The sequence below is a fragment of the Telopea speciosissima genome, chromosome 11 (genome assembly GCF_018873765.1).
Source record: "Telopea speciosissima isolate NSW1024214 ecotype Mountain lineage chromosome 11, Tspe_v1, whole genome shotgun sequence".
Taxonomy (NCBI): domain Eukaryota; kingdom Viridiplantae; phylum Streptophyta; class Magnoliopsida; order Proteales; family Proteaceae; genus Telopea; species Telopea speciosissima.
This window is the reverse complement of record NC_057926.1, coordinates 23611059-23631702: the sequence shown is the minus strand read 5'-3', so window position 1 is coordinate 23631702 and position 20644 is coordinate 23611059. Positions and strand designations below refer to the sequence as shown.

The 20644-nt window shown below is 43.0% G+C and overlaps 1 pseudogene; it reads right to left on the bottom strand.

The window, feature by feature from the left end:
- Positions 1-617: 617 nt before the first annotated feature.
- Positions 618-12610, bottom strand: LOC122646659 (annotated as a pseudogene).
- Between the last annotated feature and the right edge of the window lie 8034 nt (positions 12611-20644).

Here is a 20644-nt window from a genome sequence, read left to right as displayed (position 1 = left end):
ATGACACTCTTTACATGTTTGTTATTTGTTTATAATTGTATGCATTGTGTGATGATATTAAGACTAATTTTGGATGTGTTTTGTTATTTATGTTTTCTTTAAATTAGTCATATTCCAATTCACACTCTGTTGTGTTACACTCGATCCTATAGGTCAGTATATATACAAAGGATAGAATATATAGTACCTCAGGTCATGAACTTGTAGTTAAGGCTAGGACTACCAAACTCATATGGAAGTAATTGCCAATGTCTCAGATTTACTCTCCTTCATTTGGTTTATGTTCTTATCAAAAAAAGAAAAAAAAAAGATTCATAAAATGTGAAAAATAAAATTTGTTTGATATAACCTTTACCCTAATGTCCTTACATTAATCAAAAGGACATTTGGAAACCAAAAAGTAAAATTCAGTGAAGGGTAGTAGTGATGAAGTAATAAGCAACAATATTTATTGACTAATATATATTACAAGTAATTGTAGATAAAAATTAAAAAAAAAAACCTCGTATCAGAGTCATAGTTTGTTGCATGAGAGTACTATTCTTCAAGATCTCCCTAAATAAATAAATAAATAATTTACAATGAAAACTTTTCCTTGTATTTTTTTTTTTTTTTTTTTCTGTTATCCCTCCATTGCAAGACTTTAGTGATAGCCAAGTGGAGGAGGGGCTTGCTTCAGCTCATGTCCTTGATAGTGTATGTCCTGTAATTAACCAAACCAATCAAAACAAATCATTTGTTAGTCACTTTGAATCACAAATATACCTAAGCATAACCATTCAGATAGATGCATGCCACATGTGTACAAGATCCTGACCGATGCAAAATGGTTAACGTCACGATGATGCGCCTCATCAGCCCTCACGACCAACACGACATCACGGAGTGTGGAGTCAGGTGGCATCTGCCAGTAATCGATGGCAATAGCAGGTGCTGGTACATTCTCAATATTACCTTTGTCAAGTTCCTTCAAGAACTCGGTGTACGAGTGAATCGCTTCTTCTTCCAAGTATCCTACGACTCGGTGAGGGAACTTAGGCGAGATCATATAACCCAAGAAGTAAGCATTGAAGAACACTCCTTGAACTGTGAAGACAAGAGCTCGTTCGTACCACCTTGGCTGAGAAATTTCCATGAATGTCAAGAGATGCATTCGCTGGTTCTCTGCTTCTTCTAAAAGAGCTCTAATCCATCCTCCGCTGTGTTCGAATCGCCTAAGAGACTTACAGTGCAAAAGCATTCCTCCAACCATGCCTGGCACAGCTGCCACTGTTTCAAGCATCATAGCCCGGCAACCGTATCGTGCCTGCATTAAGAGCTGGCTCAACTTTAGAACTATATTTGACTCGAAAATCGGAATGAAACTCATCCGAGTCAAGCATCAAGTTGTTATTACCCAACTAGCTCGCAAGGAAACCGTGGAAAATTATACATCGTGCACTCAAGCATGTGAATTGTTTCCTAAGAAAATGACAAGATACATCTTTTGACTTTTTATTTTTTGGCCGGTAAGATGAAATTTTCATTCTCCCACTATTTAGGGTTATGTGGACTGTGGACACAACCGCAAATATGAGTGGTTGGGAGATGGGATTTTGGCACAAAAGAGTTCACGGTGTGACACCGGTATCGGTCACCGTCGATACCTATCAATATTGATTGATATGAATCGATCATATTGGACCGGATCCGACAATTTTGTCTATGAAGATTTTGATTTCTATTTTTTACTATTTTTCTCTGCCTAACTGGATCTAGATCTTCTATTGCCGAGCTGGCCCAACTGCTGTACTACACAGACACAGCAAGACACAAAATGATAGAAAAAGATCCTGTGCATCCGGGTAGTCGGGCTGCATGTGCAGTACTAGGCTTAAGGCGGCACGTTTTGACCGCCTTACCCCTGCTAGTGCAAGGCGCTTAGGCAGGGGGTAAGGAGGTTAAAGTGCGAGAACAGTGTCGGGGTTGAGATATTTTGGATCCAAAGAATGGGTTAGGATTGGAAATTTTTTACCCCAAGTCAATTAAGGTCAGGCTGGGTCACAGTTGAAGTTTTGGGTTGAGTCTAACCCAATTCGATCTTATCTTTTTTTTTTTTCTATTCTTTCTTTCTATGCATACAAGCCATCTAGATGGACATTCTCGAATGTGAAACTGAGCCGAACCCCTTTATTTGAAGGTGGAAATTTTTAGAATTCCTTCTCTGTTAAAGTTAAGCATGTGATTGGACACTTTGGAGTAGGGGTGCAAGTTTGGCCCAGACGGTCTGAGCCCACCCTAAGCCCAAAAAGGGTCAGGGATGAGATACCCTGGCCTTGGGTCAGGCCTGGGCCAGGTTAGGGTTGAGGCCTTGGGCTAAGCCTAGCCCGACCCAACCGGACCCTATCTTCTTCTTCCTATTCTTTCTTCTATTGGACAAGTGTGTGTCCATCAAACCCGGTTTGGTCCGGTTCAATCCGGTTCACCTTTGTATTGAACATTTATACATTTTAGTTTGATATTGTCACATCCGATATAAACTTTTTGAGCATTATATGTCCCTAAGTTTTACTTAAAATGGTAGTCACGACTAGGGTTTGGGCTGGGCACCCTTATCATATAGTCGTCACATTGGGTATGCCTAGACATGTGATGTCAGGGTACGAATGCGAGTGCTCACATGTTTGATGTGTGCATTGGCGAAGAATCTACTTTGTCGATTCCCTTATGTATTACTGCCAGATGTAGGAAGGGATAGACATGTGTCACCGACACCCTGTGCCTAAGGGAACCCTGTCACTGTAAAGTGTGATCGCATTCTTTGGTTCATCAATAACTGAGACTCAAGCGAGTCAAAGTCGGTGTTCTAGGAATGCGTGAACACTTTGTGAGTGAAGGAGTTATCAAACACGGTCACCACTGCCCGATTGGGGAACACCAAGATAGAGACTGTCTATGCATGGTCGGATCATAATCTAGATCCAGTGCCGTTTTGGAAATGGTTTTGCAAAAAAAAAATCTATTTTACATAAAATGATACATTATTTATAATTATTTGAACAAAGTGTTTTATCGAGTTTTGCGGGACCCAATCAGATGCACAGATGCTCGTATATGGATATGTACTATGGATTGGGGTTTGGCAGTACATGTGTACATGCCCTAGATTCCTTAATGATGGTGTTGATTAGTGGGGGGGTTGTATATGATAATTGTTATCATATAGGGAGTTATTTAGAATTTGCTAATTTAATTGGCTCTTTATTTAATTAATGGATATGATGCTAATTATAATTATCCATTAATAATAAAATAAAGAATGTAATTAAAACTTTCCCTATTAGATTCTGCTTCTTCACCTGTGCAACACTGAGTTTAAACAGAACTGCCAAACAAAGAGAGAGAGAGAGAGTCAGACTCTCACTGGGGATTTATTAAATCTTGCTGGGATTTAATTAATTCAAACATTATAAATAGAGGACCAAAAAACGCAGAAGAGAGAAACTCTCCACGTTTTGGGCAGAGACTCACTCTCTTGCGTTTTGGGTCTCTCTCTCTCCCTCTTGTGATCTCTCTTCTTCTTCTTGCTTCTCTCATTTGTGTTTGAGAGTTAGGGTTTGAGAAACCCTAGATCTATGCTGAAGAGTTCGAGAGCATCTAGGATTGGCTTGAAGAACCTTGGTAGCACCATTGGAGGTTCAGATCTGTTTGCTGCACCATTGGAGGTTCAGATCTGTTTGCTTGGAGCGCTCACTAGAGGAAGAACCACTGTCTATTGGAGGAGCAACACTTGAGGCTCACCAGGTTAGCAGTTCTTTATTAATTCCTTCAGTTTATTGACTATTAATATTTATGGGATGCGAAAGAAACTCAAATCGATTAATTTTCGCTGCGCATTCGAGTATGAGATGGATCCCTCTTGCCATGTGATGGACTAGAAATGAATTTCTCCATCCCTATTGTGATAATTAATTTTATGGGACGCAATAGGGAAGGAGAAACCCTAATAGGGATGCACTAGGGTTCCCATGGGAAGCCATGGGAAGTCTTAAAATTTAATAGGGCACCCATGGGATACCATGGGATAACCCAGGGCGTGCAATACCCTAATTTTGTAGTATATTGGTTTCCCTAGGGAACTATGGTGTGATCTCTGGACCGTTGTTTGACCAACAGTGTGGTATTAGAACCACCTTTCCCACCCATGAATATTAGATAATTAATGGTTTAATATGATTTTCATGAGTGGGATGCAAGTTGCACATGGGAGGTTAAAATATGATTGTTGTAACAACCTTCCCATGTGCACATGGGTAGTTACAAGGTTGTTAGTGCAACAACCTACCCATGTGATGATGGATTTGGTTTATTTTATTTATTCCAATTATTAAAGCATGTATCCAATTAGGTTGTGATTACTAATTTTTAATTTTTAATTTTTTTATCATGTTTTATATGTGGGGGGGGTGGGGGAGCACACACTGCCAAGCCTCTGCGCACACCCTCCCCCCTTGAACCTGCCCTTGTGCGCATCCCCTTGCGGGCTGCTGCCTATGGCCAGCAAGCTTGCGGGCTGCAGGCCTGCAGGCTACTGTCCGTGGGCTTTAGCCTATGGGCAGCAGGCCTGTGGCCTGCAGCCCAAGGCTGCTGTTCCTGGGCCTTGTGCCTATGGGCTGCGCAGGGAGTGCCTGCAGCCTGTGCCTATGGGCTGTGCAGGGAGTGCCTGCAGCCTGCGCATATGGGCTGCATGCACCCCCTTTTGTTTCCCCTCCAGTTTAACAAAAAAAAAATTAGAAATTTTTCAAAACAGAATTTTTATTCACTTATTTTGTTTTTGGGAGGAAGAAGATGGGTGAAGGGATCCCTGCCTTCACCCACTTGTAATTAAAATTGTGATTTTAATTTTATGGGCTTGGATACATGTTATCACATGTGATGTGGTGGTTCAATAATTGATGAAATCCATGTTATAATTTTTATTTACTTGCTTTTATGCCCATGCATGAAATTATATTATGATGTGATTATGGGAATGGCATTCTAATAAATGGATGGATTGTTTATGTATGTGATACATGGGGTTATGGGTGGATGTGATGCTTCTCTCTTTTTCTCTCTCTCCCCCTATCTTTTTATAAATAAATGTACTCTACCCCATGGGCAGCCCAAATGGTGGGTTGGTTTCTCCATGCGGGGTTTCTTTATTATTATGGAAAGGAAAGTGTATAGAATTTTTCCAAGGTTTCTATTGTAATTTTAGAGGAGTTAGGACTCCCGGGGTATGTTGATGGTGATCCACCTCTAGCCCTCAAAGCTTATGGAGATGCAAATCACCTACTTTGAAGACGTGATCGGGAGGAGGAGATGATCGAGGCATGGCATCCATGGCATGGTTGATCACCCAAGTTATTAGTTTATTTTTATTTGGGAGGGTTTCTAAATTGCTTCTAAATAAAAATGCCGTCATCCCATAATCACTATTAATTAATTTTGATTAATTATGAATGTTTACATCTATCAATATATGTGAGAGTTGATTAATCCCTCTTTATTGATAATACATGTATGATATGGAATAGTCTTAATTGGTAGACATGTCATTGGCCTCCTATTGAAGATAAATGTAGAGAGCGTGTGACATGACCCCACATAAGCCGATAGGACATTGCCAGGACCTCTGTCACACATTTATCTATATTTACCTCTATCAAGATATGTTAGGGTATGGATAATGAGAGGGCACTGCAACAGTGGGTCATCTTTCATGATTCAATGATTCTAACTAATGCAATAGGTAAGTACATGACTTGGGTGTATGTCAGCCGACAAGATCTGGACATGACACACAAGTGGCCAAAAATATTGGAAGCCCATGAGGTAGACAGCTTAGTCTACACCACCATGGTGTGTATAATGACTCCCGACAGGGTAAGTTATGCATACAAGGGTTGTAGGTATCCAATTCATCTTTTGCTTTATGAGGGAAACCCAAATCATGAAAGACCATTGATGTGTGTGTGCTCAACTTATTATTTTCAATGGTTAATTAATTAGCATGTGGTTATTTATCTATACATGTGTAGATAATTATACAATGGTTGCCGTTAATTCCATCCTGTTAACACTCATTAGCGAATACAAACTTAACAGTAAAAATTATATTGATTGGTACCGGAGCATTAAGTTGCTCCTGACTGCTGATGGACTGTACACAGTTCTAGATGAACAAGTTCCTCCTCAACTCGACCCGAAAGATTTTGAGGCAAATGAAGAGATGCAGGAGTTTCTCATGAGGGATTCCAAGCCATCACCCTATATCCTAGGATCGTTGGAAAAATCAATTGTAGACTCGATCAAGGATATACGCACTGCTGGGGGTAAAGCTTGCTGAATTGTTCAACAGGCAGTTGACACATGCACATTCTAATTCGGTGAGTCAAATCCATAACTCCAAGATGTCCCAGGGGACTCCAGTGATGGATCATGTAATGAAAATGATCAATCTGTTTGAAAAACTGAAATCCATGGGGACTGATTTTTGCCTACGATACAAGACCGATGTGATCTTAGTGTCGCTCACTTCTACCTACGCACCTTTTAGGATGTCCTACAAGATATCCAAGAAGGAGATGGAGCTCACCGAGCTTGCTAATGCATTGGTAGAGGCTGAAGCGTCCTTAAAAAATGACAAGGCTGAGGTCAATGCAACTGAGGCAAAGCCTTCTTCAAATGGGAAGAAGAAGAAAAAGGGAAGTAAGGGTAAGACCCTGAAAGCCGAGGGTGAGAAGTCTGGCAATAAAGGCAAAGGCAAGTGCTTCTATTGCAAGAAGGAGGGTCACTAGAAAAGAAACTGTCGTGCTTACCTGGCTACTGTGAAAGACAAGAAGCCAGATGAAACAGAGGCTGCTAAAGAAGGTACATGTGATGTTCACGTTCTGTATGAGTCTGATTTGTCTTTTGAACTGACCAATTCTTGGTTGGTGGATAGTGGTTCCACTATTCACATTTGTAATGATTTGCAGGGGTTCAAGGAGACAAGGAACCTAGAAAGAAATGAGGTGCGTCTTCGGATGGGCACTGGAGCTGAGACCATGGTGATGGCTGTGGGAACTTTTATTTTGAATTTTAATTCTGCTAGTTTAGTTTTACAGGATTGCTATTATGTACCCTCTTTCAAGAGGAAGATAATTTCAGTTTCAAAACTTGTTTTGGACGGATATAGTTTTTCCTTTAATTCTAAGTTGATTATTCATTTTAATAATTCCTTTGTGGCATCCGGATATATGCAAAGTGGTTTGTATTTTTTAGAATGCCCTATTAGAACGAATGTTGTTTCAAATGTTGATTTGAAATGGAAAGCAGCTCTAGTGAACTCAACATACCTGTGGCATCTAAGATTAGGTCACATTAATTTAGATCGAATCAGTAGACTGGTGAGGGATGGGCCCTTAGAGAGTCTGAGGGTGGAACCATTCCCCACCTGTGAGTCATGCCTTCAAGGCAAAATGACCAAGAAACCCTTTAGCAATAAAGGTGCTAGAGCCACAGATCTATTGGAGTTGATACACACTGACGTGTGTGGACCCATAAACATACAAGTGAGGTATGGGTATGAGTACTTTATCACGTTCACCGATGATTACTCTAAATATGGTTACATATACTTGATACGTAGAAAATCGGAAGCCTTTGATAAATTCAAAGAATTCCAAGCCGAGGTCAAAAGATAACTCGATAAACGTGTCAAGTCCTTATGATCAGATCTTGGAGGGGAGTATCTATCGGATGAATTTAAAGATTATCTCATATCCCAAGGGACAGTTAGTCAGCTAACTGATCCGAGAACACCATAATAAAATGGTGTATCCGAACGACGCAATCGGACCCTATTGGATATGGTCTGAACGATGCTCACTTATAGTGAGTTGCCTCTTTCTTTCTGGGGGTACTCTTTAGAGACAGCGATAGATATCTTGAATAGGGTTCCATCTAAGTCTATAGCCAAGACACCCTTTGAGTTGTGGAAAGGGTGAAAACCCAGTATTCAACACCTTAGGGTATGGGGTTGCATAGCACATGTGCGAAAGCAACAGACAGACAAGTTGGAATCCAGGACTTTGAGATGTTATTTCTTAGGCTAACCCAAAGGCACGATAGGTTATTATTTCTATGACCCGGTTGACCAAAAGATCATTGTAAGTAAGCACGTCACATTTCTAGAGGAAAAGATGATGACCCAGAGGTCCAAACTAGTAGTCATTAAGGAGCTATCAGATGGCTCAGAAACGTTACTTCCAGAAGTGAGACCAACTGACATACCCGCTGAAATACCAACACCTGAGGAACCTCGACATAGTAGGAGGACTATTAGACCACCCACCAGGCTAACTCTTCTAACCGAAGAGGAAACAATGGAAGAGTTCCACATGGTATCTGTTGAATCGGATGATTATCCGATGACATACTCTGAGGCTATAAAGGATGTTGATGCCACTAGGTGGCTGGAGGCAATGCGCTCTGAGATTGATTCGATGCATTTCAACAAGGTCTGGACTCTAGTCGATCCACCACTTGGCGTCAAGCCTATTGGATGTAAATGGATCTTCAAGAGGAAGAAGGGCGCAGATGGAAAGGTCGAGAGATTCAAAGCGAGACTGGTGGCAAAGGGCTATACCCAGAAAGAGGGTACAGACTATAAGGAAACCTTTTCACCAGTGACGATGATGAAATCCATCAGGATTTTATTGGCTATCGCCACACACTTGGATTATGAGATCTGGCAGATGGATGTGCAGACTGCATTTCTAAATGGGTTCCTGCAAGAGGAAATCTACATGGAACAGCCAGAGGGATTCTCTTCCTTGGAGGAAGAAAGAAAGGTGTGCAAATTGTAGAGGTCCATTTATGGGCTGAAGCAGGCTTCCAGGAGCTGGAATATCAGGTTTGATCAATCAATCAAATCTTTTGGTTTTGATCAAAACATGAATGAACCATGCATTTACAAGAAGATCAGTGGGAGGGCAGTATGTTTTCTTATTTTATACGTAGATGACATATTGCTGATTGGTAACGATGTAGGTTTTCTTTCATCAATGAAACAGTGGTTATCCACAACGTTTTCGATGAAAGACCTTGGTGAAGCTAGCTATATCCTTGGGATCAAACTCGTGAGAGATCGCCAGAGAAGGATGCTAGGCTTGTCCCAGGCTACCTATATAGACAAAGTCCTGGCCAGATTTAGTATGAAAAACTCCAAGAGGGGAAGTGTCCCTTCAGACATGGAGTCAGTCTTTCCAGATCTCAATGTCCTCGGTCTCAGACAGACATTGAAGAGATGAAGAGGATTCCCTATGCCTCAGCAGTAGGTAGTCTTATGTACGCTATGTTGTGTATGAGGCTGGACATTTGCTATGCAGTAGGTATGGTAAGTCGTTATCAATCTAACCCTGGATGCGAGCATTGGAGTGTTGTCAAGAATATCCTTAACTACCTGGGAAGGACTAAGGAATATTTTTTGGTTTTTGGATCTGATCAGTTGTCAGTATTGGGATACATAGATTCGGATTTCCAAACTAACAAGGATGACAGAAAATCCACGTCCGAGATGGTATATCTAATGCGTGGAGGTACCATTGTATGGCGGAGTGCAAAACAAAAGTCTACAGCCGATTCTACTACCGATGCAGAATACCTTGCAGCTTGTGATGCAGCAAAAGAAGGTGTTTGGCTGAGAAAATTCCTATCAAATTTGGAGGTAGTCCCTGACCTTGTCAAGGGCCCTATTCCCCTATTATGTGACAACAGAGGGGTCATTGCACAAGCTAAGGAGCCTAGGACTCATCAGAGGAACAAGCACGTGCAGCGAAAGTATCACCTCATCAGAGAGATTATCCAGCAGGGCGACGTGAGTATCTCCAAAGTGGACACAATTGAAAATGTGTCTGATGCCATGACAAAGGGTTTGTCACCGGGAGTGTTTGAGAAATATATGGAGGGCATGGGTTTAAAATGTATGGGGAATTGGCTTTGATGTACAAGTGGGAGATTGTTGGACAAGTGTGTGTCCATCAAACCCGGTTCGATCCGGTTCAACCTGGTTCACCTTTGTATTGAACATTTACACATTTCAGTTTGATATTGTCACATGCGATATAAACTTTTTGAGCATTATGTGTCCCTAAGTTTTACTTAAAATGGTAGTCACGACTAGGGTTTGGGCTGGGCAACCTTATCATCTGGTCGTCGCATTGGGTATGCCTAAACATGTGATGTCAGGGTACGAATGCGAGTACTCACATGTTTGATGTGTGCATTGGCGAATAATCTACTTTGTCGATTCCCTCATGTATTACTGCCAGATGTAGGAAGGGATAGACATGTGTCACCGACACCCTGTGCCTAAGGGAACTCTGTCATTGCAAAGTGTGATCGCATTCTTTGGTTCATCAATGACTGAGACTCAAGCGAGTCAAAGCCGGTGTTCTGGGAATGCATGAACACTTTGTGAGTGAAGGAGTTATCCAACACGGTCACTACTGCCCAATTGGGGAACACCAAGATAGAGACTGTCTATGCATGGTCGGATCAGAATCTGGATCTAGTGCCGCTTTGGAAATGGTTTTGCAAAAAAAAAATCTATTTTACATAAAATGATACATTATTTATAATTATTTGAACAAAGTACTTTATCAAGTTTTACGGGACCCAATCAGATGCACAGACGCTCGTATATGGACATGTACTATGGATTGGGGTTTGGCAGTACATGTGTACATGCCCTAGATTCCATAATGATGGTGTTGATTAGTGGGGGGTTATATATGATAATTGTTATCATATAGGGAGTTATTTGGAATTTGCTAATTTAATTGGCTCCTTATTTAATTAATGGATATGGTGCTAATTTTAATTATCCATTAATAATAAAATAAATAATCTAATTAAAACTTTCCCTATTAGATTCTGCTTCTTCACCTGTGTAGCACTTTGAGTTTAAACAGAACTGCCAAACAAAGAGAGAGACAGAGAGAGAGTCAGACTCTCACTGGGGATTTACTAAATCCTACTGGGATTTAATAAATTCAAACATTATAAATAGAGGACCAAAAAACGCAGAAGAGAGAAGCTCTCCATGTGTTGGGCAGACACTTTCTCTCCTGCATTTTTGGTCTCTCTCTCTCCCTCTTGTGATCTCTCTTCTTCTTCTTGCTTCTCTCAGCTGTGTTTGAGAGTTGTGTTGAAGAGTTCGAGAGCATCTGGGATTGGCTTGAAGAACCTTGGTAGCACCATTGGAGGTTCAGATCTGTTTGCTTGGAGCACTCACTGGAGGAAGAACCACTGTCTATTGGAGGAGCAACACTTGAGGCTCACCAGGTTAGCAGTTCTTTATTAATTCTTTCAGTTTATTGATTATTAATATTTATGGGATGCGAAAGAAACTTGAATCGATTAATTTTCGCTGCGCATTCGAGTATAAGATGGATCTCTCTTGCCATGTGATGGACTAGAGATGAATTTCTTCGTCCCTATTGTGATAATTAATTTTATGGGACGCAATAGGGAAGGAGAAACCCTAATAGGGATGCACCAGGGTTCCCATGGGCGGCCATGGGAAGCCCTAAAATTTAATAGGGCACTCATGAGATACCATGGGATAACCCAGGACGTGCAATACCCTAATTTTGTAGTATATTGGTTTCCCTAGGGAACCATGGTTTGATCCCTGGACTGTTGTTTGACCAACATCTTCTTGTTCTTCTTATTTTTTGTTCTTCTTCTTCCCAGCCTAACCAGCCCATGCATCTCCCTTCCTATATAAATAACTTTCATTTTACTCTCGGTATGTCAGATGCCGCACAAATGAAATCCAATCACTCTTTTGAATTCCACCAGTGTGGCATCTGACGTACAAGAATGGCCTGAACCATTCTCATTTATCTTTCTGTATCCAACCTTATGATCTATGTATAAATGTTAAGAAAACAAACTTAAAGAGCGACCCACCATACCTGGAAAAAGAGATCAGTTGGGTATCGGAGAACCTTGACAGTCCAGTAAGCTAATTTATCCAAGAACGTAGTTGGGGCGTGGTGCTTGTTCAGATCGATCGAAACATTCGCTTTGTACGTATCCCATGGCTTCAGAACCAATAAAAAAATAATTAATTAAATAATTAAATAAAATAATTGAAATAACAAAAATACCCATTCTCTTCATTTTTCTTGGAACGAAGGACCACAAAAAAATAAGAGAAGCAGAGAACTAAACATACCTGAAGCAGGTCCACTTCCAATCCGTGCCATCCTCCTTAGTAATCTTAGAAGGAGCTATGCCCCAGTAGCTAGTGATCGCTTTCTCCTCCGGTTCACTTCCTGCAGAAGTGGTTTTCACTTCTTTTTCTTCCCCTTCTTTGTTCAAGGCCAATGTACGTACTTCCATGCTGTACTCCAACTACTGGGAACCTGATCCAGCCTACGCTGGTTCGAACTGGCACAACCGTTGTTGTTGTGCGGAAGAAAGTAGAAGTCCCGGTAAGAATTTGAGTATCCGGTTCGCCAAGGGTTGCCGTGGAAAAGAGCCGTGGTCCAAACTGCTTAACCAGCTGACCGGCCATCCTGAAACCCCTCAACATCTCAGAGCAACAAAGAGCTAAAAAAAAAGAAACGATACGAAGGAAACGGTAAGAACAAAGATATTGGAAACGTCTCAGGCGAGCTAGTTGGAATTTTGTTTTGAAGACTACAATTGTTTAAGGTATTGAGGAGCGTTTATCTAGCTCGAGGATTGCTGCTCCGGTTAGCCGCACGTGATACTTCGGTGACGCGGGTTTGAAGTTTTATGGCTGACACGTGGCAGATAAATATTAGTCAGAGGGGAATCTTGCTTAGTCGCCGTCGATATTTTAGACTATAAAAAATTTATTTATGGACCCACTTAAAAGACCACGGTAATTCTGGAGCCTTTTTTTGGCGAAAATACCCCTGTGAGAGAAGTATCTATGAGATATATCGGGGTGTTTTTGGTAAATCAGTTGCTTCTTGAGGACAGGACTCTATTATGCCCGTGCCAGCCGGTAGCTTGCACTTAAAAAATAAAAAGGTAGAGCTTGCAAGACTACATTCAAAAAATAAGTAAATAAATTTCCGGCACGACCATTGTTACGACCACGGTAACACCTAGGGTTGTAAACGGATCGGATTCGGCTCGGATAGTGCTATATTCGCATCCGCATCTGATTAACTATCAGTCGGATTCGGATAATGCTAAATGGATACGGATACGGATATGGATTGGATATTTTATCCGTTTACATGTAAATATAGTTTTACGGATAGCTATAACCTATCCATATCCACATCCGTTTAGTTTTCGGATGGATTCGGATAGTGCTAAACGAATACGGACACAAATACGAAAATGGATTTCGGCTATTTATTTACATCCCTACTAACACCTGGAGCTCATGAGAGTCAGTTGGAGGGAGAAGTGGAAGTATGCATGGAAGAAGTGGGAGAGGTTCCACATCAGACGAATGATGGCCCATGTCGCACAGCGAGAGTTAGGAAACGTCCCACCCATTTAGCTGATTTCGTGTGAAGGGATGTCATGAGAATATCATGGGGGTGGGATACTTAGAGCTTTCTGTTAAGATGCCAAGGATGAGAAGGTATAGATGTCATGGAGCGATAAGGTAGTAATTTGATGTAAGAATGAAATCACAGTCGTATGGATAGTCTTTAAATACTTGTAAAAGTGCTTTATGAAGGTTACGAAAAGATAATTCTCTCATCCTCCTTTTTCTTTACTCTCCTCCTCTGCCACTTCTTCTCTTTCGTCTCTCCTTTCCCTTCTCTTCGTCTATTTCGCTGCCCTCTGCAACGGTGACGCAACATTTTGGTCCGACCTGCCGGATATGGCTGAAGGCACCCGCCTGAGACAGCTCGATGAGTCGATTAAACAGTTGGGAGCAACATCGACAGAACAAGGCGAACGGTTGAATGCGCTGCACGAAACCATCAATCTCCAGAGGCAGGCCCTTACTGATCTAGTGGTTCAGGTGACTGCGATGGATGGCAGGCTTGAACAAGTGCTGCGGGTTGCGCCACCCACACCGGATCAACACCCCGTGATCGACGATGCTCGGCTAGGAATTCTGGGACCTCCCCCAGACCTTCCTCCAGCGCCCACTAACCCGATCCAAACTCGAACAATTTGCTTGGAGTTTCCCCGGTTTGATGGAATGGATCCCATGGGGTGGATCTTCAAGGCGAAGAGGTTTTTTTATTTTCACGCCACCCCCTTCGAGCAATGCCTGCTAGTCTCATCCTTCCACATGGACGGCGCCGCGCTCCAATGGTTTCAGTGGATGCACCGAAAGGGAGAGTTCACCACATGGGAGGCCTTTACCAGAGCACTGGAAATTCGCTTTAGACCTTCTGAATTTGATGACCCCCAAGCAACGCTGGCTAAATTGACACAGAGTTCCACAGTGGCAGATTATCAGTCCAAGTTTGAGTCGCTAGCAAACCGCATCGATAACCTTCCTGCTGCCTTCCTAGTGAGTTGTTTTATCTCAGGGCTGCACCCAGAGATCAAAAACGAAGTGATGGCCTTCACACCGACATCCATGGCGCACACAGTAAGTCTGGCTTGACTCTAGGAGGCTAAATTGGCAGAGATGCGTCGGTTCAATCCCAAGTTTCCCTACTCTCCGGACAAATTGACAGCGCCACCTACGGTGGCCCAATCACCAACACCCATTTCTCAGATCCACCCACCCTCAAAATCGACAGCAGCCATTCCAATCAAGCGGTTGACTCCGGCAGAGATGCAACAACGAAGGGAGCATGGCCTCTGCTACAACTGTGAGGAGCGATTTACGTCGGGCCATCAATGCAAGGCTCGCTAGTTATTCCTGCTGGAATACGATGATGAGGAAGCACGAGAGGCTGAACCTGAGCAGGAATTCACGCCTCATGAGCCTACTGAACCCCCCCCCCCCCTAGATGGTGCAATGCTAACCACTGAACTCTCGTAACACTCTATGACCGCTATGATCTCTCCAACTACCCTTAGGTTCACTGGTTACATCACTGGGCACCCCATCCAAGTCTTAATTGATGGGGGAAGTACCCACAGTTTTATTCAGAGCAGGGTAGCTCAGCATGTTGGTTTAACTGTAGAGGCAGCTCCAAATATTACTGTTATGGTAGGAAGTGGTCTGTGAGGGATTGATCAAACAGACTCCATTAAAATTACAAAACTATACTGTGACTGTTGATGCATACGTATTACCCCTTTTTGGGGCAAATTTGATTTTAGGGGTACAATGGTTGGCTCAATTAGGGCCCATAATGTTTGATTATGGCCATTTGACACTGGAATTTCAGGTTGAGGGTGCCACGGTTAGGCTAGAAGGCGAACCTCGCCAAATTCCAGCCCAATTACAGTACCACACCCTCTGCCGATTGGTCGAAACTCAGGCTTACACAGCATTGTTTAAACTGGAAATCCAACCCACTGCCTCGCCTCTACCCACCTGTGAACAGACTGAGTTGTAAGCACTATTGGAAGCTTACTCCACAATCTTCGAGGAACCCAAGGACTTACCCCTGGTGCGAGAACAAGATCATGCCATCCACTTGGTACCAGGGGCCCAGCCTGTGAATGTCAGGCCCTACCGGTACCCCCATTTCCAGAAGGGTGAAATCGAGAATCAGGTTGTTGCGATGCTATCCACTGGTGTCATACACCCAAGCAACAGCCCCTTCTCCTCACCGGTCTTATTGGTTAAGAAAAAAGATGGCACATGGAGATTTTGTGCAGATTATCAGGCCTTGAACGCCATCACAATTAAGGACCGGTTTCCTATACCCACCATAGATGAACTATTTGATGAGCTACACGGGGCGTGCTATTTTTCCAAGGTGGACTTGCGATCTAGGTACCACCAGATACGTGTTCGATGCGAGGATATTCACAAGACCGTATTTCGTACACATGAGGGGCACTATGAATTTGTGGTGATGCCCTTTGGGCTTACCAATGCTCCATCAACATTCCAAGCTATGATGAACTCTGTTTTCCACCCATTTTTAAGGAAGTTTGTTTTAGTATTTTTTTATGATTTACTAATCTATAGTCCCACTTGGCGGGCCCATATGCAGCATCTCCAATTAGTGTTGCAAACACTACAACACCATGCACTATATGCGAAGAAATCCAAGTGCGCTTTTGGGCAGCGTAGCATCGACTATTTGGGCGATGTAGTCTCAGCCCATGGGTTGGCAGTGGACCCCAACAAAATTAAAGCCATCACTTCTTGGCCCATACCCCGCAGTATCAGAGTTCTCCGTGGATTTCTAGGCTTCACAGGGTATTATCGGAAATTTATACGTGGATATGCAAACCTTGCTGCCCCCTTGACTGAGCTGCTAAAAATAGGGGCTTATGAGTGGTCTGAAGCAGCCCACCAAGCCTTCTCCATGCTGCAACAAGCTATGACACAAGCTCCTGTCTTGGCACTGCCAGATTTTTCTTTGCCTTTCACCATTGAAACCGATCCCTCTGGAGGGGGTATAGGGGCCGTTTTGTCTTAGGAAGGGCATCCAGTGGCCTATTTCAGTAAGAAGTTAACTCCCCAGATGCAGGCCTCTTCGAGTTATGTCCGTGAAATGTTCGCTATCACCCAAGCAGTGGCGCTTTGGCGGCAGTATCTCTTGGGCCAAAAATTCCTAATTAAAACTTATCAAAAAAGCCTTAGAGAACTCACCAATCAAGTCATACAGACTCCGGAGCAGTAGCGGTGGCTCTCCAAATTATTAGGCTATGTCTTTGAGATTGTGTGCAAGCCGGGGCATGAGAACAGAGCTGCGAATTCATTGTCATGCATGCCTGATGAGGACCCTGCTTTATTGGCATTTTCAGTCCCTGTTTTTTATTTCCTTCAAGACTTACAGGGGGCAGTGGCTTCATCCCCTGAATTCCAGCAAATCGGAGAAGGTTTAGAGACCACCCCAACCATATTTCAAGGGTACACCTTTCGTAATGGCCTGCTATATTTTCATCAACGATTGGTGGTTCCCTCTGACTCTGGTCTCCGAGAGAAGTTCTTGTTTGAGTATCACTCATCACCACTAGGGGGACATGCAGGGTACCTGCGAACTTACAAACGTATAGCCCAGAACTTATATTGGAAGGGAATGAGGAAGGATGTCCAATGTTTTGTCGCCGAATGTGCCATTTGTCAACAACTGAAAGCCTCTAATGGCTCCCCTGCTGGCCTGCTCCAACCGCTACCTATTCCTGAACTGGTTTGGGAGGATGTCTCAATGGATTTTGTTACGGGCTTACCGCCGTCGACGGGGAAGACGGCCATTATGGTGGTGATTGATAGATTATCCAAGTATGCACATTTTTACCCCCTACCACCCAACTACACAAGTCACAAGGTAGCTAAGGTATTCATAGCAGAAATAATTAAGCTTCATGGCCTTCCCCGTTCTATAGTAAGCGATCGAGATCCCCTATTCATCAGTTCTTTTTGGCGCGAACTATTTAAGCTCCAAGGCACAACCTTGTCTATGAGCACATCGTATCATCCATAGACCGACGGGCATACCAAAGTTTTTAATAGGTGCCTTGAGATGTACTTGCGCAGCTTCGTCGCCGATGAGCCCAAACTGTGGGTGAAGCACCTCCCCTGGGCTGAATTTTGGTATAACATGGCTCACGACACCACAACAGGCACTACCCCTTTTCATGCTCTCTACGGTCGACCCCCACCCACCTTGCTCCGCTACATTCTAGATAGTACCAGGGTAGTGGCTGTGGATCAGGAGCTGCAGATGAGAGATCACATACTTTGTGGCCTCAAACCCAACCTACTTCGTGCCCAGCATAGAATGAAAACTCAGGCTGATAGGAGGCGAACCGACCATGAGTTCTCTCTGGGGGATTGGGTCTTTATTCGATTGCGCCCCCGCCGCCAGCGATCAGTGGCTCATCGTGCCAACCCCAAGCTCTCCCGCCGCTTCTTTGACCCTTTCCAAGTGCTGGAACGCATCAGCAAGGTGGCTTACAAGTTGGATCTTCCTTCGTCAGCTCAGATACACCCCATCTATCACGTTTCAGTCCTCAAGCCTTGTGTGGGTGATCCTGCAACTCAGCTTCAGGCCCTTCCTCCATTATCAGCTGATGAGCCATTCGCTCCTACACCAGTGGCAATATTACAAGTACGACACGTTAAATGTGGCAACTCAACCATCAAGGAGGTTCTGGTGCAGTGGCAGGAGCTTCCTCTGGAGGATGCATCATGGGTGGATATCTCTGTTCTTCTGGACACGTACCCCAACCTCAACCTTGAGGACAAGGTTGTTTCCCCAGCAGCGGGTAATGTTATGACCACGGTAACACCTAGAGCTCATGAGAGTCAGTTGGATGGAGAAGTGGAAGTATGCATGGAAGAACTGGGAGAGGTTCCACATCAGACGAATGATGCCCCACGTCGCACAGCGAGAGTTAGGAAACGTCCCACCCATTTAGCTGATTTCGTGTGAAGGGATGTCATGAGAATATCATGGGGGTGGGATACTCAAAGCTTTCTGTTAAGATGTCAGGGATGAGAAGGTATAGGTGTCATGGAGGGATAAGGTAGTAATTTGATGTAAGAATGAAATCACAGTCGTAAGGATAGTCTTTAAATACTTGTAACAGTGCTTTATGAAGGTTATGAAAAGATAATTCTCTCATTCTCCTTTTTCTTTACTCGCCTCCTCTACCTCTTCTTCTCTTTCGTCTCTCCTTTCCCTTCTCTTCGTCTATTTCGTTGCCCTCTGCAACGGTGACGCAACAACCATGACAGGAACCAAAATTGAGCGTTGGCCATTGTCGTGTGGATACGTTGTAGAATAATCAACTTTGATGTTTTGTTATCATGATCGTAGTTTCTGCTAAAGCTCTGGGTTCTTTTAGGTAGGGCAAGAGATCGTGATGCGACTATAGTGTGGGGTGAACGAGAGTGCACGTAAGAGCATTAACATAGATGTAATTTTTTATTTCATAAATATAGAACAGTATTAGGGTAATTATTTCTCATTTTGTAAAATAGAAAAATGATTTTTTTTTTCAAGAGATGAAATTTTATTTAAAAAATAACCTCTAGAAAAGCTCATGGTTTTATTTAGTGCATTTTATCGGATCAGGTATCGGTTATCTTGGAAATGGATGCAATATGGATTGTATAGTGTTACCCACTAATTTTCATTAAAAAAATAGGTTTTTGGATAGTTTAATCCCTTATTTGTACTGTTCCACTAATGTGGGATCATCCAAGTATCGGGATCGATTGTTGGTGATACCTATACGTATCACCCGATACGAGCTATCAAATATTGATACCTCAAACAGTGGCTACGACTAAAAGAAAGCAAATGTATAAGAAAATAGGGTGGTTGAAGACACAAAACATGAGACCAAAAAAGTGGGCCTCCCTGACATTAAAGTTGTCAAAAGACTCAAAACCATACCAAGGAATCTCATAAGGGTATAATTGGAAGCTAAATTGAGAAACCTTGAGGAATTACAAATTATGCCACTTCAACATTTTTTTTTTGGTAATGGAAAATATCGTTGCAAAGGGGGGCAAGAGGCGCACAAGGCGTCCTGATTACATAAGTCCAGGAGCCAAGGAGTGGAATTTGGCCAATCTATTTTACTTGCCAAAGATAGGGCCTTCCTGGCTAGAGAGTCAGCGACAGCATTCACTTCTCTAGGAATCCAACTAATGGATGATACAGACAAATTCATCAAACTCTAATTCCCTTAATTACATTAGTAGCAGAGCTCGGAACAGGAATGGTGTCGTCCAGGAGCAAGGACACAAGGCAAGAGTTATTGTTGGAATTTTTCAAAATATTGATGTGGACTTTTAGTCCCACATCGGCCAGAAAGGAAAGCTCATTGGGTTTATATGTGTTAGTAGTAAGTAGTTATTATTATCACATGTAATGCTAGAAGAGATTGTACGGTGCACTTGCGAGCGAGGACGGTACCCGTCCGAGCGCGTATGCGTGCGCGTGCACGTGCGTGCGTGAGGCGCAATGTGGCGCTTTGATGGCGCACTTTGCACTTTGCATGTGCGCATCGTCGCAGTATGTCGCCTTAATCTTTTCGGGATCGACGGTGTCTGATCAAAGGGTGCTTAAGATCGATCCGACCGTTGGATCGGTGGCAAATCAAAGAGGGAGTGCAACCCTTGGTTTAACATTGACCCCAAGAGTTACAGCCCACACGAACAGCCAAGGGAGCCCAGCCCAATAGTCATGATCTGTCAGGTCAAGTCATATGAGCCAATGGGTGTGACCCATCCGAACAGGCCTTGTGGGCCTATAAATGGGCCACGAATTCTCTCAGTCCAGATGATCAAAATATCTCTGATAGCTTCACAGTGTTACTGTCCCTGCAACCAGTAACAGTCCGCCTGATTTATCTTGGGAGGCAGGTTTGCTGCAACCCTTTGCAGGATTAGGAGGGTGCAAATACTGTCTTAAGGACAGAACGATTTCGTTCGACTCAGGCCTTCTTTCTGTCCTCTCCTTTTTGTTCAGATTTCTAACAATCTTAAGACAGTATTTGTTCAATGGAGGAGACTGCAATCATGAAGATA